The 23,698-nt window shown below is 39.3% G+C and overlaps 1 pseudogene; it reads left to right on the top strand.

Moving 5' to 3' along the window:
• Nucleotides 1-18,031: 18,031 nt before the first annotated feature.
• On the top strand, nucleotides 18,032-18,891 carry LOC110967000 (peroxiredoxin-like 2A; annotated as a pseudogene).
• Nucleotides 18,892-23,698: the final 4,807 nt, after the last annotated feature.

The raw sequence follows: 23,698 nt of genomic DNA, 5'->3' as shown, positions 1-23,698 counted from the left end.
GAAGGTTCTTGGCGGCCATCTTGGAAAATGGCAACCAGAGCAAATTAATTGATTTTTACACATTTCCATCAACAAAACAACTTACCTATGGTCTTTAGATATAATTCTGTGTTTAAAATCTAATTTTATTGTATGCTACACTTATTTGGCATTGTCAGTGCAAGAAAAAAAAATCTATTCCAGCGGCCATCTTTAAAAAAATGGCTGACATTATTGGTGTCCATTCAAAATTTTGTGTGGCTACCAATGAAATATGAAAAAGTAGACTATAGAGAATATCTGTACAAATTTTATGCTTGCATACCAAAGTGAAGTATTTTTCTCCTTATCTGCTGCACTAATACTATAGCTATTTTACTACTTAGATTTCTATTTTCTTTTCCATCCTCAGCATAAACACTGCCTGCAGTTCAGCCAAAAAGTCTCCTAATTTTTGTCATGTGACTGTTGATCACAGCTAAAGCCACTGATGGCTTCATGGAGAGCAGAATATTTAGTTTTAATGGAAGTTGGTTGAAGCTTTCGGCTACTTTTAAATGGGATATGCAAAATAAAGTCATTTTATCATAAAGTAATACATGCTGGGATTTTAGGCTTAGGACACACAACAGATTAGTATTTCAAGAAACGTAAGAAAGTTGAATTTCTTCTGTTTTTACAGTTTCTGGCAATGAAAAAATTGTGTCATTTTGACATTTTATTAAAGGACAACACGCCTTTAGGGCCCTCTGAATCTTTTCTGGGGTCAGATTGATGCATTTATTGATGATGTAACAATATATTACATATAACCCTAATGTGAAAGACAGGAAAAGTGAAATTTGTAAAATAAATCAATAAAAATAATAAACAAACAGAATGCTTGGCCCTGTCACTTGTGATGCACAATTCACAAGTGGCCTAACAAAGTCAAAGTCTGTTAGTTTTGAACAATAGATAAGATGTGATGAGAACCTCTTTTTTGGATAACAATAGAATCATAAAAAGGCAAAGTTAGTGAAGTAATGAAAACAATAACTAGAGCATGTGAGTTTTTAAAACTAATGAATCTGCTGAAACAAGAGCAGCTGTGAGTAAAAGAAGATTAAAATAAAAAAACCTAAATTGCCCAGTGAATAAAAATGAGTTCAGCTTCAGATGGTTGAGCAGGTTATTCCAGGTTGCAGCTGCACAGCAGAAAGTAAAAGTGGAGTTTCTAAACTCAGTGAAACCAGCTGACACCTGCAGCATCATTTCAGTGTGTTTGGTAAATTAAAATACGGTAACGAGGAAAGAGGCTGTGCTGCATGCGTGTTCCTTACCCAGATAACAGAAACTGCACTCTTATAGGGGCATTTTATATAAGCACACATAAACAAGTATTAGAAAAGTACAAAACTAGCTTCTTTACAACCTGAAGCTAAATTTAAGAGCCATTTAGTAACGGTTTAATTTAAAATCCAAACGGCCCATTATTTTTTCACTAAATGATTGAGTCGAGTCATTGGTTTGAGCCCTATAGCATCTAATCAAGGTACATCCTCTGGAGGGACTTCACATACATACAAACTAAATACTGAGCCCCAAAGCAGAACCAGACAACCCAAAATTATTCATATTCCACCTGGCCGAGACATGTAGTTGTGAAAAAAGTTTCCATTCACTTGTAGAGATCACGTATGTCATGATAGTTTACAATGACTCCTATAACTCTTTTTATATTTCTAGGATGGAATCATTGAAAACCACATATCTTTGTCGTCAAAAAAAAATCCTGCATTTTGGTTATTTCCTAAATAACCAAAGGCCCATAGGTACTTTTTTCCCCATTTATTGGATTCTTGTCAGCTACTTTTTAGGTCTTGTGGAACATCTGTTGATATTTTGGGCAGACTTTTGCAGAAATATAAGTGTTTGCAGTCTTCAAAGCACCATTGCATTGGGATTTATTGAATGTTTCTATGATTTTTCATGGCAGTTCTGGAAATATGACAAAATCTGCTGGATCAAAAATATACAGACAGAAATGCTAGTAGGTGGTTAAAAATCTTTTGGTCATTTTCACCTCAATTAGATGAGTTTGGTTTCAATCTGTGAGCTTCTGGTTGCATCTTTGAACATTTCTCTGAACAGAATTGGTGCAGTTCAAATAATTTTCTGGCTTTCTGACACAGACTCATTTCTTTATTACAGGCCACAGGTTCTTGATAGGGGATCAGTCTTAAAAAGCTTAATTCTAGCCTTATTTTATCATTTCTTCACCACTTTTGATGTGTGTTTGGGGTCATTGTGTTGTTGGATCAGCCAACAGCATCAAAGACCAACCTTCTGGCTGATGATAATCCTCCTGCTTCATTATTCACATTACTTTGTGTAAAGCACCAAAAGAGCCACAGAGCATGATACTGCCACCACCATGCTTTATGGTAGGTTTGGTGTTCTTGGGAGACCAGTGTATTTAGCCATTTCTTTACCATTTTAAATGTATTATATAAGTCACTGGAAACTTAAGACTGCAATAGGATACATGGTCTTTACAACTGTATGGAAATTTTCATTCATCGTTTGGATTCAGCCGGAAGAGTTGGAGGAGTTAGTAAGGCACAAACAAGAGCCAGATATACTGAAGATGGACGGACGGAAATTAAATATGCTTCAAAGTTTTCTCAACTTCCACAGCATGCAACCTCACAATGCAGACTGAGTTTCTTAGCTGGGAGTCAAGAGCGAAGCGTACGTAGCTGTTGACCATGAAGTGGCATAAAGACGAAGGACGTCTGCTGCTGCTGGAAGAAAGAAAGACAAAGCCGAAGAGTATGCTGACTGGACGCACACAAACGATGACGTCCTAGCAGCGTTCTGCATGAGAGGTCGCACTACATTTGTATATAACTGCCATCTAATTGTGCTTGACTCAGAGTCTTGCAAAGAAACACCCGCGAGACCAACTCCTCCAGACTTCCAGGCAGAAAGTGGAACCACTTTGAAGGGGCCAAAGAAAGACAAGAAGGCAGGAAAGGGTTAGCGCTGAAAGGAGAGAGAGCTTTAGCAAAGCATATAATTGCTTTGCAGAGACAGAGAGATAAAGAAGAGGAGGAAAAGGTTGAGAGAAGCCGCAGAGGTCACGTGGTCCTTTGGCACATGGAAGCGTTGACTCAGTTCGCAGCCTGATGTGTCATTAATATGTTTTTTCGTGTCCCTTTGCGCTGCATGCAAGGCCCAACTGTACTTGTTGGTGTCACAAGCCTCATCTAATTAAGTTCCACTCGATATATCCTGCGAGTGACGGACTCCGCTGGGTCCTTTGGAGGAGGCCAAGAGGGATGATGGGAGAAGAGAAGGGGTGTTCTCGCTTTCGAAAAAAGGCCCTTAGTTGGAAGCTAGGAAGCATATAATTGCCTCGGGAAGAAAAAAGCAGAAAAGAGCCAGAAAAGGGAAGGTTGGGAGGAGCAGAGATAAAGAGGACGAGGTAAAGAAAGAGAGAAAGGAGCAGCATAGATGTGGCAGGTTTTATTGAACTTTCGGAGGGTGAGAAGGGAGAATAGAGATACAGATGGAAGGAAGGCAAAGAGAAACAGAGCCAAGTCAAAGACAATAGGAGCCAGACGAACGCCGGCGAGCCAGTTCCATTACCAGGTTCCCCTCTAACGGCGGAGAGGGGCGGCCGGCCTGGAACAAATGGACTGTAATTGCACCCAATCTGTCTTCAGAGCTCAATCACTTCGCCCCGCGGGGACTGTTGGTGAAACACTTCTCTCGCGCTAATCTAATAACCTCCCCCCTCCTCACCTTCCTCCCCCGCCGAGACGTTACCTTTCACCTTCAACACGGACGCCGCTAATGCGATCGCCGCTCGCCATTAACGTCCCGCATAATGAACCTGGCACATATTTGCATGCGGTACTAAATCGCAGAGTGTGATTGTAGATGCGCGAGCTGTTTGCTGACTCTGGAAATCCTGCCTCTTTCCCAGCGATTCTACAAGACAGACTTTTTAAATAATCTTGTTGCTCTAATTGTTTGTTTTGCTTCATCATTAACCCAGTGGATAATGAACACTGCATATATTTACATACAATTTATCAATCAAAAACCTCTTCGAACAGCACGGGGGAGTTTTTTTTTCTGTTTTCCAAGTCTGGAAATCACCTCCTACAGCATGTTTATATATACACTTCTGCTTTTTTTAATTTATCATTATTATTATTGCTTTTTCCCCCCATTTATTAAAGATTTTATCAACACTATTATCTTCAATACACTCCCAAAGTTTAATGTCACTTTCATTATTCCTGTCGGGCTGCAGATCTTTTTTAAAAAACAAGAACTTTACATTTAGAAATAATGACACCTCTACACAGACAGCTTATGTGAAATCATTAAGTTTGTATTTCAAGATGTTTACTCCCAAAATGATCAGATCCCACTGATGAATTCTCTTTCTTTCGTGGATGTAAGCAGCTTGAAGAAGTCTTCAAATTTTCAAACAGTCATAAAATAGTAACCAGAATTCCTGTTTAGTTGAAGCTTCCTTTGATTAATTAAAATTATGCACGGAATCTAAACTCTTCACCCCTCCAAACTATTCATTTAATCTTTTTTTTTTACTAAATCCCAGAAATGTCTAAATGAGACGTATGTTCTCCAGGTTGTCGGCTGTACTGAGATTTCCTACTGGATGATGAGAAGAATAACCTGGAATAGTATTAAACACATGTCGAGATGAGGGGAAGCCACATTGTTTGTCTTCTTGCAGCTGCTGCACTGATTAGAATCTTTTTGTCTTTTTGATTTCAGTTTAATTTCCTGTGTTTGTCACTTGCCAAAAAAAAGTTCACAACCCTTTGAACGCCAAGCAGCAGTTTCTGGGCATTTCTTCTGCTCCCATCACCTTTTTAAAATCACTATGGCTTCTTTTTCCACTTCAATATTTATTTCTCCATGGAAAACAGAACAACCATGAATAGAAGCAGAGAACTTAAACATGTCTTTTGTGTAGTAAAACAAAAACATAACACTATAAAACAATTAACATGAAAGTTACATTTATTTAAATATAAATTAAAAAAATGGAATCAACAGGGACAACATTACCCAAGTGCATACCAAGACTAGCAAAAAAATATTTTACGATTTACAATCTCTACTCTGCACTAGGGTTATAACTTTTTGAACTTTTTTTCCAAAATCAAAGTCCTGCATCATGATTGGATGAACTTTTTGGTAGAATTGAAGAATTCAAACTCCATTTTCAACACTCTTTTAAAAAAAGTCCCCCTGAAACAAAAAAGTACTTAATACACATTACAGCCAATGACATGGCTTATAAAGTGAAAGCAAGAATAGAAACTGATACTCCAGTATATTACGATGGCAGTACAACTTATCATTGATCCATTATCAGTCATACTGACTTGTAATGGCCCTTGTGATAACTTAGCATGGTTTCGCACTTCATGTCACTGGCTGTAATGTGTATTAAGTACTTATTGTTTCAGGGGGGACTTTTTTAAAAGAGTGTTAAAAATGGAGTTTGGTTTCTTCTATTATACCAAAAAGTTCATCCAATCATGATGCAGGACTTTAATTTTGGAAAAAAAAAGTTCAAAAAGTTATAACCCTACTCTGCACATTAAGTCTGGAAACATGTTTCACCGTGCTGAATGCAACTTTCAACAAAATTTAAAAATCCTACAAAGACCCATCGTTTTACAAAACTTATTGAGACTTATGTACTCCAATTTGCAAGCTTAATAATACATTTAATATCAAACACATTTTTGTTGCCTTTTTGCATCTGTTACCTGCTGCACTGACTACAACCTCTTTTGTCTTTTTGATTTTAATTTTCTGTGCGTGCTCTTTGCCAAAAAAAAATTCACACAATGCTGATCAGTCCCCCCCAAGTATTACCAAAACTGTAAAAAAAATTGTAAATATTTTACTATTTACAAGCTCTACAATCTCTGCTACTATTAACTGTAGAAAGATGTTTCACTGTGCTGGATGCACCTTCCAACAAAATCCTCAAAATAGCCTCATCTTTTCACTAAATTTATTGAGTCTTATGTTCTCCATTTTGCAGCTGTTACCTGCTGCACCGAATCAGAATCTCTTATCTGTTTGATTTTAATTTTCATTTAATTTCCTGTTTGTTTTATTATCATTTATTAAAAGCGATATTATCTGTACTTTGTGCAGATTTTTTTGTTGTTGGTGTTAAACTCGACTGCCTGCTGTGCATCAGTGTGCTGGCTGAGGGTTGGTATGTGTTTGTGCAGATCCATCTGTCCCTCTTTGACTGTCTGAGCGCATGCATGTGGACATAATTTGCATTTTCTAGTCTGCGCCTGCATCTCTTGTGTGTGTAAACTCGGCTGAACGCTCGTCTGCTTGTGTGTGCGCGAGTCTGTTTTTGTTGTCCATCTGTAGTCTGTTCTTCCGTCTTTTCTCGACGTCTATCGGGGGAAAAGGTCTGCACAGGTACTGAGGACATTAAGGAGCGGTGAACCAGTGACGGCCACTCATGCGTGCTCACTACAGAGACAAACAGGCATGGCGCTCCAATAACAATGTTAGCTCCCCCGATCCGCTGAAAATCCCTTGATGTTGCTTTTCTTTGAGGGGCTGAGCGGAGCCATCGCTTTGGTCCAAACCTGGCTTTCCGCACCAAATATGCACAGTTTTATTGCTCGCGTTGGGCGACTGTGCGGTTGTATTTGGTGCAGGCTGAAAATATTTGGATAGTGGGAAATTTAATTTATTTGGCTGTTGTCATCCAGCACTTTGGATTTACAGTGACTACACTGTGAGACTGTGTAGCGTTTGATATATGCTTCCTCAGGCTGCTAACACGACTGCCAGGAGTGAGGAGGGCTGTCGCTGCTCACATGAGCCTCTAAAATTTAAAATATTCACTAATTTCATATTTGAAAAGTCATTCCATAGTCCATGAATGCTTGAATTCTCCTTGTTATCCATGCATAATTGCAAGAAAACAAAGACGAACAACACCTGAGTTTTACCTGAATCCTGTTACTGCTGTCATCAGCTGGAATGACATAAAACACATTCAAATAAAACAAAAAAATACAACGAGAATCAACAAGCCCAGCATTTTTCCAAGTTTCAAGTGTCTATAGGTGTTGCCAACGCTTAAAGAATGGTCACTCTGCAACAGCGGTGTCAAACATATGCCGACGGGCCGGATTGGAGCCTCTGGTTTTGGACTTTGGAAGGTGCAAAAATTACAAAGGTGAAAATGAATATTTCCTGCTAAAATATTTAAAGGCACTGAGCATTGTGGGATATAATGTGAGTCAGCAGCTTCAGTACAGCAGAGTTGGGTTTGGTGGAACCCTATCGTTGATGCACTGCCACAACTTTTATGCATTTTTTATGTATAGATTTTCTATATTTCCAATGCAGGGGTACAACTTAACCTTCTTCCTTAGGAGTTGCCACTTTAGTTTGTGTGGTGTGTCAGGATTACTGCACAGATGTGGAAATGAATGAGAATTTAAAATGATTTCTAGATCTTGACGAGTTGTAAAACATTATTATTTTGTTCCAGATACCCGAGACTCAATGTTTTGTGCCTTTGTAGACACCGTGACCTGTAAGTTGTAATACAGCTGTTGAAATTTCACTTATTTTGCCTTAGAAATTGCAAGATGTTCATAATGTTTTGTAAAAACATAATGTTAATTAAATGTGAACATTGCTAGAATGTACTGTTTTGCACTAAAATAAGGGGAAAAATGTAGAGTTGTCATGATTTATGATTTTACTGGTCCGACCCACTTGAGATCAAATTGGGCTGAACAAAAATGTGTTTAACACCACTGCGCTACATGAAACTTCCATTTTTACACCCACTAAGGACTTCTCACTCAGCTGTAGAAAGACGTTTCACCATGCTGAATGTAACTTCCACCAACTTGCTCCTCTGGTCACCGTTTTTGAGCCGTGCTGCTTTTATTTTATTAAACTTTATGCTTTATTTTTCTCTCAGTTTCTCTTGGAATCTCCTCTCTGCTCTTTGGAAACACTGCCTGCAGTTCAGTCTAAAAACCCTGATAATTATCAGTGGATCTGTTTGGTAACATTAAGGCAAAATGAGCCTCATATGTTGAAAAATTTTAACATGAAGACAACATGTAATTCAGGACAGAACAGTAATATAAAGGGATGCATTTCTTGTAGCAAGAGTAGGCTTGTTAACTTGCTAAAATGCACACAGATCTGGACAAAGAATTTAACTTCTCCTGTCGCAAATCGTATGAAGTCACCGTACTACTTCTAGAGGCAACAAGGATCAATTTTGAAAGCATCTGCATATCTGCCACTTGGACTGAACAAAGAGCTTGATATGGAAAGTTTTCTAAAAAGTTAAACTTCACTAATATTACTCAGCTCTGTTGCAGAGAGAGTTTTCTTCCTGAAGGGGGTGTGGACAGCAGCAGCCCAGCTCCATTCAAAGCTTCAGACACTGAAAGGACCCATTTAGAGCAGAGCTACAACCAGGAGTTGGTGAAATGAACCAGCACTGCAGTATTTTGAGCTGGAAAACTGAAAAAAACACTTTCTGGAGAAGTGACACTTTGTTTAATTAGCTGATAAGGGGCACAATTAGATGTTTCGATAAATATGGAAGTTATTTCAATTCGTCATGAAGCAGGGAAGTTGGGGAAACTATGGGAGAAAACAAAAGCCAAATATAAAGGTAAATCATTGGGAATCCCACTGGAACTGATCTCTTGGTTTGTTATTTATTCTTTTCCTTTAGTTCTATTTGACCACAAGATGTTGCCACAAGAATTCAATTTAAGATTATGCTGATTAGGATCTTTACATTGTCTGGTTCTGCTCTGCATCTAATCCTTTATTCTGCACCTGGATATCTGGGGTGAGAAAATCAGTAGCTGTTAAAATGACACAGTCTAAGCTTGAAGAACAAAAGAACAATAACATTATTTTAATATTTTATGTCTTTTCCACCTGTATTGTCGCATTTTTTTTCAAGTTTTTTTTACCTTCTTTGTGTTTTATTGCTTTTTATGGCTTTACTGTTGCTTCTAATTCCAGTTTTAGAAGGTGATGTAGAAATAAAGATTATTAGCATCATTATTATTACTATCATTATAGGCTGAAAGGTTTGACTTGGTTCAGCATCAAGCTGCGTAAAGAAAGATGTTTATAAAAAGAGTGAGTCACTGAGCCATCTTTCTCTCTCCACCAGCTGAGCTCCAAGGCTGCCGACATAAATTTGATGGGGCTGACGTGCTTCTTCACTCGGGCTTTGTCAGCGTCTCCACACCCATACTCTCCTTTTTACAAATGTTCTCGATAATAGAATATGTTTTTACAATGTTGGTGGCATAGCAAAAAAAACTGAGTCAACATTTACTTAAAGGTTCCATATAGGGAAAATCAATTTTTACACTGTTCTGTTGTTGTTGTAAACCCAGAGGTGTAAAGCAAAAGCTGTTAAGATATGAAGACGTTTACTTCTATCATTATTCAACCCCTTCAACAACTAGACAGATTCCCAGCTGTAAAAGTCAGGGAGAACTTTACTGAGCTACAACGCGCCAGCCGAGACACCAACAGTCATCAAGCTTAACTTTGTGTGTGTGTGTTTGTGTGTATATATATATATATATATATATATATATATATATATATATACACACACACTATCGTTCAAAAGTTTGGGGTCACACAGACAATTTCATGTTTTCCATCAAAACACACTTCTATCCATGTGCTAACATAACTGCACAAGGGTTTAATCATCAATGAGCCTTTCAACACCATTAGCTAACACAATGTAGCATTAGAACACAGGAGTGATGGTTGCTGGAAATGTTCCTCTGCACCCCTATGGAGATATTCCATTAAAAATCAGCTGTTTCTAGCTAGAATAGTCATTTACCACATTAACAATGTCTAGACTGTATGTCTGATTAATTTAATGTTATCTTCACTAAAAAATAAATGCTTTTCTTTCAAAAAATAACGATGCTTCTAAGTGACTTCAAGCTTTTGAACGGTAGTGTATGTATATCCTGCAGGCTTTTCGGCTTGCAAGGTGAACCATTCATTGAGCAGCTGCCTCACAGTCCACCAGGTTTATTTTCTTTCAGTTGAAGCTTCTGCTAAAACTCTAAAATCTCTCAGCTACGAGCAAAACTCCCTGAATGTTCTGCTGTTGCCTGCAAGAGTGAACACAAGAGTCTTCATGCACCCCTAGCATCTGAGGAACTGAACACCAAGTGGACTCCTATTTTTGATGGCAATGTCACCACAACTAAAGAAAAATCTTTAGTGTTTAGTGTTTGTGCGTTGTGTGGCTAACGCGCCTAGCCTTAGCATTAGCTTTGATGCTACGCCCACAGGTCAGAGCTCTGGAAACTAGCACTGAGGGACATTCACAGATGATGGAAACTTTGTTTTGGAACCAATAAACAAGGACTGGGTGAGTTCCTGTGTTTACATGTAGTACTTCAGTTCAAACTAAACGCTGTGTTTACATCCGTTAGCTTCTCTCCTGCTATCTGTGCTCACTATACTGCACTCCAAAATCCCAATGAAGCCGTTTCTCTTCACAAATTTTTCTGCTGCTACTTTCAGACAGCAGAACAAGTTTGAAATATTGACTTAAACACCTATTAAGGTTACAAGTTAATTGCTAAAGGTGCTGCTCTACACCGTTAAACTACTGAAAAAGTCAACTGACAAACTCATCGAACACAATACTTTAAAACAATGGCTATGCTGTTATTTCAGTGTTACTTCCATTTAAAATAATCACTCAGAGCAAGAGTTAGAGGTTATGGAAAGTCCCTGATCTCGACTGCTGTGCGGTCAACTGGTTTTCTTTGCAAATGCATAGAGAGTCTTCTTCCTGAAGGGGGCGGGGACAGCAGCAACTCAGCTGCATTTAAAGCTACAGACACTGACACAGCCCTTTTAGAACAGAACTAAAACCAGAACTCATTGTGAAATTTACCATCTATGCAGTATTTTGAGCTGAAAATTGGAAAGAGACAGTCCAGGAAGAGGTGAGACTTCCTTAAATTTGTCAAAAAGAAGCACAAAATGTGACACAGTGGCTTAAATCTGTCATTCTGGGGCTGTTGTGGAAACTACTGAGAGAGATTCACCAAGCAATGGGAGTAAACAAACGTCATATAAAAACGAAAATCTGTCTGGAAGTCTGCAATGCCGGTTGAGTACTATCTTCAGTTTTGTCTGTTTTTGGGGCTTTTCGCCTCAACTCTGGTCCTCCACAAATGCTGACCTCATTGACCAACATAAACATGTGAAGCAGCACTAGATAACGTTGTCTCTAATGAGTAAAAAAGCTCACTCTCTGAATTTCTCCATCCGGCGCTAACGATGGAAACCACGAGGCCGTGTGTGATGCGCTGCCGCTCCACTTTCATCATTTCCATTATGTTAAAGTCCTGCACCCAGCGCTCATAACGGCGTATGTGAATCTCTGAGTGCTTATTAATGTTTTACTATTTACCACTGTGCTATAGATTTCCTTTTCAGCAATATTCATGAGGACAGCCCCCACCAAAAGCAGGCCGATCATCGCAAACACAAACGCCCACGCACAACAATTGTGGCTCTTGTTGCATCTGAGCACGCGGCTCATTACAGCGAGAGACGATTTTCTTTTCATCCCAAAGTATTTCGCATCGATTTGAGATATCTGAATCCTCTTTTTTTTCTGCCTGAAGGTGGGTGTGTGGATGAATCACGGTCACAGCGGCACGTCTCAGATGGAATGCTGATTAGAGACACTAATCTGCAATGAGGAATATTCATGTGTAAAGTGATCGGAGGAGCGAAGCAGAGCTGCTGTTGCAGGTTCAAATGAATAGCTCGGCGGCCATTGTTTTCGCCGCTACTGGTAGAAATGCACTCATTAGGATTCAGCGAGCTGCCGAGTACAGATGCCTGAGCACGCTGTGTGGAGATTGAAGACTCCTGACTGTCAAATTAACTCCTACTAAATACTGTTTGGGTTATTGCTTTGCAGGCGTACAAGTATTTTCAAATAGTCATGCATTACTGTAGCTTTTACCATTAGAGACAAGCTAAGCAGGCAGAATAAGTTTATCTCCGTTTATATTTCATGCCACTGAGGAGCAGCTTTTTCTCTGTGTAGGACTTTTACACAAACAAATGTACGTTAAATTCACGCACTTGCAAGACAAGTTCACGCAATTTTGATTATCCCTCTGAACTCTAAACAGTTTCAGGTTTTTTTTTTTGTTGGTTTGTTCCTGACAGTTTTCCGTAATTTGGGTTAATTTGTCACAGCAATATAAAGTCCAGCACCCTTAATGGAGGCATCACAACCATGAAAAGAAGTAGAGAGAACGCAAAAGTGACTTTTTGTGTCTATTTTTAAAAACTTTATCAGCATAATTTATGTGATTTTTTTAAAAGAATGACATGACTTTCAGAGATTCACAGGGTTAAACATACGATGACCAAGTAAATCTCTGTATTCTGCAGTGTTCCAGAGTTAAATCTGCTTACTGTGCTACTTCACTGGCAGCAATATGTTTTATTTCACTCAGCTATGACTGGTTTGCGAAGCCAAAGAACAACTATGGCAACTAAAGATGCTACAGCTACGACTATAATAGTTATTATGGACAAAAACACACATAAAGCAACCAGGAAAACTTGTTCCACATAAATTAGTTCAGAGGAGGAACTACAGCCTAAAAAAATAAAACAATGCACATGTCATGCGCATGCATTGGCAGCGTTGGTGTAAAAATGCTGGAACTGCCATGATAGTGCAGTAAACAGTGTCTTAGGGAACGATTATCCACATCCATCCACAAAAACACACTACAGCACATGCATAAAGCTGAGTATTTTACAATGCAGAAAGCCGCAAGATGCTAATCAGCTGAAAAGATGCCTGAGAGAGATGAAAGGGAAATAAACAGAAGCACGAAGGAGAAGGATATAAAGAATAAAGTTGAAGCGAGGCAGAGCTGACGTTGCCAGAGGCAGCGAGAGTCTTAAAGTTCAGCCGGCCTCGTGCTCCCATCTGTCCCGGCTCGGCCCCTCTGCTGGCCGATCTTCCAGTCATGTAGAGCAGCAGGCGGATGGAGCCGAACAAACCTTTTCCATTACTGCAACGACCTTCATGACTGAACACCTCGGGAGCAGGAGGCGCTGCACGGCTGCTTCCACAGCAGCAGTTTCTGTTCCTCTAACTGATAAAAGGCCATCATTGCTCATCTTACATACACTTTATTGAATCTTTTCATACTCCCACCATCACTAATCCAACTGGACACCATACCGGGGTGGGGGGGGTGGGGGGATCACCTTTTCTACTGGACACAAGTGAGAAAGAAATAACAGTACAGCCACCAGAAAAGTCACAGAATCAAAAAGTTTAGTCACAACAAACTAGCTTGACTAAAAAAAGATCTACTAAACTGCACGAAACTCAAGGACGGTCTTAATTGGTAAACAATGTCAGAATTTATTAATTAGATGCAAGGAAATATTTGTTGCACCGTCTAAGATAAACAGCCACATCACAAGCTGCTCCACAACGTCCAATATGGAACAGGTTCATAAGTCATTAAAGGTAGGCAATATGTGACGTTTGCTACATGTAGTTGTGGTTGTTTAATTTATGCATAAACAACACAACTGTTCAAAAGTTTGGGGTTACTCAGAAATGTTTTTAAATGAAGATGACATTAAATGAATCATAAATCCAGTCTAGACATTGTTAATGTGGTAAATGACTATTCTAGCTGGAAACACCTGATTTTTAATGGAATATCTCCATAGGGGTACAGAGGAACATTTATTAATTTCATTCAAAACAGTACCATAATTCACAAAATAAACACTACGCTGTGTCTAAAAAGTCTTGAAACTAACAATTGAGACCATAAACCTGTGAGAAAAACATTTGCAGAGGTGGCAAATCAGCTGAAAAGGAGAGTCATTTTCTCAGACTTCTATACAATTTTGCAAACAAAAGAGTCGCCCCCTTCTGGCTGTTAGAAAGAATACAAGCTTAAGGCATTTACGCGTTGTTTATATATAGCCTGTGATAATACTAGAGGTCTGATTTTAGTTACTATTCTAAAACCATACTGAAAAATGAATCTAATATGCACAGAATATTGGATTTTAGGGGATCTCGAGGGTCTGGGGCCTTGAGGATTAAAGGATTCAAAGGATTTTATAGTCATATGCAGCAGTAAACAAGTTATCAGAGCAGGGAAATTCATAGCTCAATGTGTCTCTGCCTGGTTGATAATTGAACACTTCCTCCCATAAGAAGTGTGGTGCATTCAGTTTTAATTTGGCATTGTGTAAATCTCTACAGCACTGAACTGTAATGAAGACGAGCCGCTGCCACCGGCTCTAACTGTCAGAATACGACCCGGCTGGTTGACAGACAAGTGATCTCTAAAAAGTGCCGCTCAGAACCTCTCAGCAGCACTTTCCATCAAATCAAAAACGAATTTAGGAGCCGCAGTGATGCCACATTTATCACAGATCACATAAGAGCTACTATACATTCATGGAGCCACTTGGGATTTCCCGTTTAAGTCCATTTACGTTCCCAAGACAAGACGGAAGCTGAAGCATATTTAATAGAAGCTCGGTCACATCGAGACACATTTTATTCCGCTTTTGTAATCCCGTAAAGGTGTGCTGAGCATGCATTCTCTCCGCAGAAACACCTCGCTTCAAATTGATAGTTACAGCGCATTCATGCCTGGCAGCTGCCTGCAAAACCCACAACCTGCTGCTTTTTCCTCTGTACAGGAGATGACATTTGTCAGGGATTTTTGTAAAAACCAACAAGCCACAACAATCTGAAATATATTCCAAACGTGCATTTTTATCTAAAGTTGAACAATATGTCGGATTCGCTTCAATGTTTTGAAGAGGTAAGCAGGAAATTGGTAGTTTTGTCCGTATAATCTACTACAAACCGAAAAACAGATGATTGGTTGGATGATAGAAGAGATTTTTTTGCAGCGAAGATGGTAATTGTCAAGTGAAAATCGAAAAAATACAGATTTGGAAGGTGTTGCTGCATCTCTAATACCAGCCTCTTCACAGTGTTAGCTCTAAACTGGAAAGTAAGAACATTTTCCCCTTTCTTTGTCATTTGTCAGCAGTTCTTCCAGCTCCTAGAGCAGATATCTAGACAGTCGATGTCTCCATATATAAATACTAAACTAGTGCTGCTCTTTATTTCTGTCAGGCTGCTGTTAGAGCAAAACTAACACCAGTGTTCAAACTGCAGACCATGTAACCTCTTTTCGTACATTTTGAGTAGACATAAAAACCCAAATGACACATCAGATGACTCCTATCATGGGACCATATTCACCATCTTGCTGAAAACGCTCCATATGAACAGATAGCTGCTGTACATTCATGACTTTGCCGGTGGAAACAACTCAAAACCTCAAAGTTGTGACAAAAGTTAATGCTCTTAAAAGTTCATCACAATAACTTACTGTAACTTTGTCGTCTTTTGGCGCTCCATTTGAAGACAATGCGTCCATGCCAGAAGAATTAAGGACCATTTCTTTATCCTCTTGGTGCTGGTTATGAGGTGAGCTCTTCCTAACAGGATAAAAAAAAACATACATTTAAAAAAATGTGGAATATTGTTGCATTCTAAAATTCTACAAATAGTGAAAACAATGAAAAATACTCATAAAAAAATCAATATTTAGTGGATTTAAATACAGTAAAATTGTCCTTTTAGAGACATGCACCGTGGAAGAACAAATGATTATTTGTAAAAGTACACATCATTGAATATCATTTAATGATTTGGTCTGTTTTATTTGTTTTGTTTTTATTTGTTGTTGTTTACAGTCAAAATGTAAATTAATGTTTTTTTACTGCTTTTTTAAATATTTATTATCTTCAACAAAAGAGAGAAGATCTATAAAATAACAGTAAATTGTGCAAAAAAGTAACCAAAGCAAACAGCAGTGGAGATGCTGGTTAAGTTCAACTTTAAATTGTGCTGTAATGAAATTAGTGCACATAAATAAGATAAATAGCAAAAAATATGCTGCTTTTCAATTCATGCATCAGCTGATTGTTTTGACTGTGCTCTCACTTTTGCAATGCATCATGGGAGGTCACTCTCAGCCTGTTTATGAATGCAGGGAGGGCCGACAATTTCAACGGGAGGGACTCACGTGCACTAACATGTAATAACAAGCAGGTTTGACCGGATCTGCCGCCAAAACACGGAACAAGTCAGTGTGATTTTAATCCTCACTGCATTTACAGAGTCGTTTGCTGCTATATAAAAATTCAAAATCAAAAATTTGGAACCTTTAAGCAACAAAGAAACGGGCCAACAGCCAGGCTGCATCAGACCGTGTGCTATGAATCACAACGTTGTGTTGGTTTCTTGGAAGAGCAGCCTGTTAGGTAACAACATGCAACTCTCCACCAAAGACAGTAATTATTTGATGAGCCACTGTTATCCAACAACCACGGTCCTACTTTGCAAATCGCTGCGCTGACTGAGCTGTCGCATTGCCAAACAGGCTCTGCAGTGTTCAGACGTGCACAACTTTATGGATCGGCTGTCAAATGTCAGAGCATCCCAGCTAGACCACACCTTGTAATTTACACCTTTTTTTTTTTTTTTGCTGGGAACTTAGACAAATAAAGCAGCACATTGTGTGAAAGCCTCCATCTCTTTCTAACCGCACTGCTATGCATTAACAAATCAGCTGTGAGAAAAACACAAATAATGCAAGTTTTGAGTCTCTTTAAGCTCACTTTCACGGTGCAGTCATGTACTTTGGCATGCTCTGATACATCTAAAAACTGTACAGCCACTTTTCGATTTATTCTATTTTATCAAACATATTTTTTTCCAGATATGTGGGACATGATTTCTCCATAATCATCCCAATATCACTCCAGCTTTGTTCATTCATCCTCTAAACTGTGTTAGTTTCTCAAAAAAAAAAAAAAAGCTGCAAAATTATAAGATTTTAGAGGTTTAAACAAAGTTTTGTGGTTAAGCATTTGCATTTTAACTCAAACTATGATCTTTTCTTAAAATAAATCAAGTAGTTTGGTTTCCTAAACTTAACCAAGTAGTTTTGTAAAGTAACAAAAGCAAAAAGCAGCAGAAAATAAAGTGCAACACACTGGACAACAAGATTGTAATGGGTCCGTCTCCAATCATCAAACTTCTGCTCAACCACATCTGATAAGGCTAAACTTCATCAGGAATAAAATATCGGTATTCATAAAGATATTTGTGAAATTTTAGCCTGATACATCAAATATTTTCCAGGAAAATAAAAAAATTAATGAAACAAATTGTCCGCTTTCAACAAATTTTTTCGCACATTGAAATTTGAGGCCGTTTGGGCAACAATATCTCAGAAACTATGAAAGATAAAATGTAAAAATTTCCACTCTTATTTCTCATCCTGTCATTGATTCATAATCTGTAAGAGTGGATAAGTAGATTCTCTGATGTTGGGTGAGTCAGTCTCCTGTTTAAAAGCCCTCCAACCTGTATATGTGCTAGAAACTTGTCAGCATTGTGTACAAATAAAGCATCTTGTCGCATAAAAAGCTCTGCCGCCTCTGATCGCTCTCGGCTGGTCGAACACAACTGTTGGCTTTGCGTTGGGAATCAAACGCGAGTATTTTGCGTGGAGGCCTCTTTCTGCTCGATCCCCCGTGGAGTCCGTCGTTGCTTTGAACCAACACACTCGCATCGGGATGTTTTCTGAGCCGAGCTGCTGACGGACCATTTCTCTGACGCTACAGCCCTCCTCCCCGCCTCGTTTCTGTGTCTTCCCCTCTCTTGATCTTCCTCTTTCCACCACTCTCACCCACTTCTCTCCCTGCCAACCCTCCAAAACACTTACACTGCAATACACTCTGGCCGTCTCGCACACTCCGAGGGGAGGTGTTCAACTGGTACATTATGTCTCTTGAGTATTTCTCAGACTAATGGAAAACACTCAAAATGCCTCGCCGCTCCATCATTCCACGGGTAGAAAAAAAAAAAAACTCGCTCCACATATTGCCTCCGTAAGGGAAAGTTTCTACCAACGAGCTGCTGCAGCCAGTTTGAGCTCTTTTCAAGTTTATTTTCTCCCTTGTAGGTGTTTGTGCTGGGAGCCGTCAGGAATGCAGGAGTGTCTTTGGAAGGAATCATTAGCGCAGTGATGCTCATACACCGTGTGATCATTGTGCATTGCTTTACATTTCTAGGAATGCTTGGTTTTTTTGATTGCGCGCTAACATTTTCATTTTATTCAGCAACTTTGGCTAAAGAAAACCTCCCTCCAAGCAATGTACCACCTATACACACCAGCATGTATTCACCTCCAGCCTACTGTCTTCTCTCTTTGCTGAGTGAGGGTTTGAAGTCAAAGATGTTGGGCAGGACTGAAGGTTTTTCCCTCACATCAGCTGGATGGGTTCTTCTTAACGCTGTGGGTGAAGGACAACGTTGGCACAGAGGTCCACAACGTCAAACCGTTCTTCAAGGGGGAGATCTTCTTGGAAGAGAAGAGGCAGCTTTACGAGAAGTGTGAGGAGAAGATGGGTCTGCTGGAGTTCCTGTGTGTCGGGGTTTGGATGAATGGCCTGAGGGTCTTTAAGAACGGCTTCTCGGGAAACGTTCTGGGGGAAGGATTTGTCCTCGGTGGGGTCTTCGTCATCAGACGAGGAGAGCAGGGAATACTTCTGGAGCACAGAGAGATCGAGTTCGGACACAAAGTCAACACTCAAGAGGTCATCTGAGCCGGCAGGAGAATATCACAGGAGCTGCAGCTTTCCATTACCTCTTCTGGATCAGAACATGTGCTACAGAAAGTCTAGGGGCCCGTAGATGCTTCATTCACTGTATAGAGAAAGATTTAATGCCAGTTTGAGGAGGGGATATCTGTAAAGTTGCAAACTCCACTTTGACTTAGGAAGGTTCAACACTCAGAGCTCTGCATCGTTTTTGTACACAATCAAACCATCCCTAAAGTTGCGTTAAGCTGGAACACGTTTAAACCCTCTGACCTGAAATTCAGTCTGATTGGGTTTCAGTTATTCATGCTGCCTTCACTGCCTCACTAGTGATGAGTTAATATTAACCCTGTGAATTCCAAGCTGTTTCTGGCTTCTTTTTGTTGCTCTGGTCACATTATTACTCACTATGGGCTTGTTTTTGACTACAATATAAAGTCCTGTACCTCTATGGAAGCATGAATAGAAGGAGACTGAACTCAGAAATGTCTTCTGGGCAGTATGACACTCAGAAAATTGGAAGAAAATCAGCATACACAACATCTTTCCAAGTCCCCACACGTGTCGCTCATACTGGAAAGACCGTCACTGTACATACTATTAAAATTTCAAGCTTCGATGTTTAATTCATTTCCATACTTGTGTTCCATCTGTTACATGTAAACACTACCTGCAGTTCAGCCAAAAAGTCTCAATTTTCATCAAATCACAGTTGAGTCATTAATGGCTTCTCAGTGTCAATAAGTGCAGAATTTTTTGTTTTTCTGGTACAAACAGTTTATTTTTTTGCAATTTTTAAAAGTAAAACATGTAAAATAAAGTGGTTTTGATTGTGCATCATGATTTCAAACGAAGTTTTGGTTAACTTTTCTGAAGAATCATAGATGAGTAGTTCAAGGACTGGAAAAAATTCTGTTTGTACAGTTTCTTCTTCTGATAATTGGTGTAATTTCTTTAAAGCAAACAAGCTTTTCAATCTCAGTGGCAGGTTTTACAGGGTTAAACATCCAGAGTTTACGATAAAAAAAAGTTTCTTGCAAATCAGAGATGGTTGAGCAGAAAGAACCGGATGATTTAAGACGGCATAACAAATGAAAAGTTTGTGGGTTTTTTGTCCAGCCGTCACTAAAAATCACTTGTAATTCCTGTGAGCAGCGTTCAGAGACGTGAGCACTCTGCGTCTTAAGTAGCGTTTGCTGTAAAGAAGCGCTAAACGGGACATTGCGTCGCGCATCTCGCCGGCTGTGTACACGCTTTTCACATTACTGTATGTTGACTTAAAACGTACAGAACAGGAGCAGCTGGAGCGGAATAAAGCCGCAGTTGAAAGAGGGCAACCAGACGCATGCAAGTCAGCACTGGAACATGTACCAGGACACCGGATCCCTCAGCTGCTCACTAATTATGCTTTAATGCATCGCCACAGCGACTGCATATAGGACACCAGTTTCCCCATTTCCCTGCAGGGATCATTAGAGCAAATGTGTACATGTACAAGCAGAAGAAATCCCAAAAAGTGCCACAGAAGAGATTTATTGCTCCGAATTAAGCATCTAGTCTGTTATTTATTTTAAGATTTTGACTCATCTCTTCCTCGACGCACATTAGCACCATTACAAACCACTTTCTGGTGTGTTTTTAATCAGCTGCATTCACACTTTTTAAGGACGGCTGCTTTCTCTCACATTCTACCCTGATTTTCACCCCGATCAGCGCTGTGGTTATTTGGCTTTATTTGATTAATCTGCAGCAGAAAGATGAAAAAGATTAGGAGGACATTAAAAAAAAAAATGGAGCCATGCGACGAAGGTCCTGTTCCAGATCCAAATAAAAGGACGTCCTGGAGACACGACAGAGCCACGAAGACGCCTGGGTGCCTCCCTTTGAAGATTACATTTGACTTGGAGACCATTTGTACGGGGCGAAAACGGAGGCTGTTTATCGGGAAGATAAAAGCTGTGCAGCGGTTGTGACTTACTTTGATAAATGGAACATGCGTGTCAAAGTGTTGCCAAGATTAGACGTGTTCGGTGTTAACAGAGAAAATCAGCTTTCACTTGGATGAACTGGAAGCGAGTTTGTCACCCCGTCCCGTGGGAGCACCGACGTGTTGCCGTTGTTATTCTACCATCACTTTCTATGATAATAATAGAGGTGGAAATCACAGTTTTAATCCAGGAGAAATTAACTTGATATTATCTCTTTCATGTCAAAGAAAAAATGAAATCAACATGTACAACCTTCAATTAAGTGCCCACTACTGGACAAATGGCAGCTCTACATGCTCAATACACTTCACTGCCTAATTATGATTATTTATTACCATCTTCTCTGCATAAACACGGCCTGCAGTTCATCCTTAAGTCCCTGAAATGGCTTCAAAGTCGCATCAAAATGCGGAGATTTTTTTTTTCCATTTCTCAAACAATCTGACGCAAATTGTTTATTTTGGGCATTTTTTACAATGAGACATGCAGAAAATAAATAATTTTATATAAAGACCATGATTTTATACTTCAATTTGGATTCCATAACCAAGTAAAGGACTGAACATTGAAAATTCTTTATTTTTACAGTTTCTGACAGTAATTAATGGTGTAATTTTGGTGATTTAGTTTTTTCAAAGACAAGATGTCACACTGAGGTTCAAAGGGTTTAAACATCAGCTTTAACAATACATTTTAAATAAATTTCATAGGCATTTAAATGTGTTTTCTGATATATTCATACTTTGAAATCTATAAACCTACTTGTTTATGCTTTTTTGGTGCTGTAGATAGATAATTTTCCTTAAATTTCCAGTCTAACTGCACCTCAACACATCATATTTGACAAACTGAAGAAAAGACTTCAAGTCAGAATTTCATCCAATCAAAAGATCTGGGACAACTGGTTGGGAAAAAAAAGTCTTTCACAAGTAAATTATCTGATTAACAGTTACAGGTCAAGGAAAAACTTGTATATTTTCTGCTTCTAGAAGCATCAAAAGTTGCTGAAGTTCTCTGTTTTCTATCATTCTAAACTGCTATTCAGAGAAAACAGGCAATCTGAAGATCTGACATTTGGGTTTGTGGACTAAATATTTCATATTTATTCTCTTTTAGTCATAAAAGCATCACCAGAGAGGCTCACAGAGAATCAAAATAAGCCATTTCTGAACGAATCAAGGGTTTCTCTTTGTACTGCTACGATCACGAACATGCGGACAAAGATGCAGCGCAAAAGCAAAATGCTGCACGGCAAAAACATCGGTTCAAAAGTGCACAGCATTAAAAATCTATTTATTTTTTTCATACGTGAGCAAATTTGCCCATTTCTGTCCTGATAATGAGGCCCGGCGAACACAATGCATGTTCGCTCTGGCGGCGATTGTGCTTGCATAAGCTTTCAGTTTCACCAGGTGACTCCTTCAAAATATTAATACATGTGAAGGAGCAGAGGACGGCCAGAGAATCAGGCCAGTGCACATTACTGCTAATGATCTCTCTCAGCAAAAAAAAAAAAAAAAAATCACACACAGAGAGCTGAGACGTCCACAGAAGCATGGAGAAGATGGAGCGTCGCCTGCAGAAATACTCCATGAATACAGGCATAAGTGCAAAATCCACACATACACGTGTGGCTGATTAAAAACACGTAATACTTCTTTGTCACCGCCACGAGTGCATTAGCATTTCCTCCACTAGCTGTCGGCGCTAGCTGGGTGTTAATGAGGGAGGGAGTGTACAGATCTGTGCTTCAGTAAAGATGACGCTGGACTCGTTCACAGCGACACAATGTTCGGCTTCCAGCGGCCGATGTACAATGAGAGACAAAAATAAATATTGAAACTGGGCTCGGACGAGTATTTACGAAGAGAACAACCAAACTGTGTTGCCTCATTTTAACTGTGGGGGCTTCATCGTATTAGACCAGTGGGATGAGCTGATTGCAAATGCAAAGATGGGATTTTTTTTTTTTTTGCATCAATAATGTGAAGCTGATTTTCCTAAAACCAAGAATTCAGCGGTTCTTTATTGTCACGCCAGCACATGTATTCAGATGAGGTGGCACGAAATTAGCACTCGGGTCACGGCTGCAACTCAGACATTTTAAAAAAGAAAAATGTAGGAAATTACAAGCGATATAAACAATGTACACAAGTGTTGACCAGCAGTAAACAGATAAATAGGCATGTGTGCAAACGCGGTGCTGCGAGGAAATGTCCATTTGGCCGAGTGGCCTCTATGGCACATGCAATAAAAGTGTCTGTAGCTGCAGGTAGAGGAGTGACAGGTGGAGAGTTAAAGAGCAGCACTGGAAAAAACTAAGACCATGAAGCTTTATCATCGCTTTGTCCTTCCTGATAAGATGAAGTAAATTAACTCCTCTTTCAAAGTTACATGGTGAGAAGCTGAGACACTGCAGGCTAGATATAGTCTATTCTGATGTGATTAGTCTCCATATCGGTCTGTAATCTAAATCTGACCTTCTCCCAGCTACAAGATATACCCAAAGTTTAGAGAGAATCTTCACAACTGCTGCTGGCGTTGCTTGCATGAACTGCTGCTCTGTCGGTGTCACGTCTCCTGATATCAGTAAACCTTACAACCTAAGTCATCTGAGTCTCCAGTGAGTCTCTTTGTGTCTGCTTCCTCATCCTCTCTCGACATCGCTGAACTTCCACAACAAGACGCAAAAAATATATGTATTTCTTGAAAAGTCCTTCACTGTGACCAAAGCCTATCGACATGTTTACACTCTTTGAACAGATGTACGTCTCTGGTATGAACTTATTGTCTTCATTAGAGAACTGAATACTTTACAGTCATTTAAAACAATGACTGCAACATTCCAAGTTCAAACAGAAATGTGTCTGGAATTTATATCTTTTTTTTGGTTTGGATTTTTT

This window comes from Acanthochromis polyacanthus, chromosome 1 (assembly GCF_021347895.1).
Source record: "Acanthochromis polyacanthus isolate Apoly-LR-REF ecotype Palm Island chromosome 1, KAUST_Apoly_ChrSc, whole genome shotgun sequence".
Taxonomy (NCBI): Eukaryota; Metazoa; Chordata; class Actinopteri; family Pomacentridae; genus Acanthochromis; species Acanthochromis polyacanthus.
The sequence above is the reverse complement of the archived record's forward strand: the minus strand, read 5'-3'. Positions and strand labels throughout refer to the sequence as shown.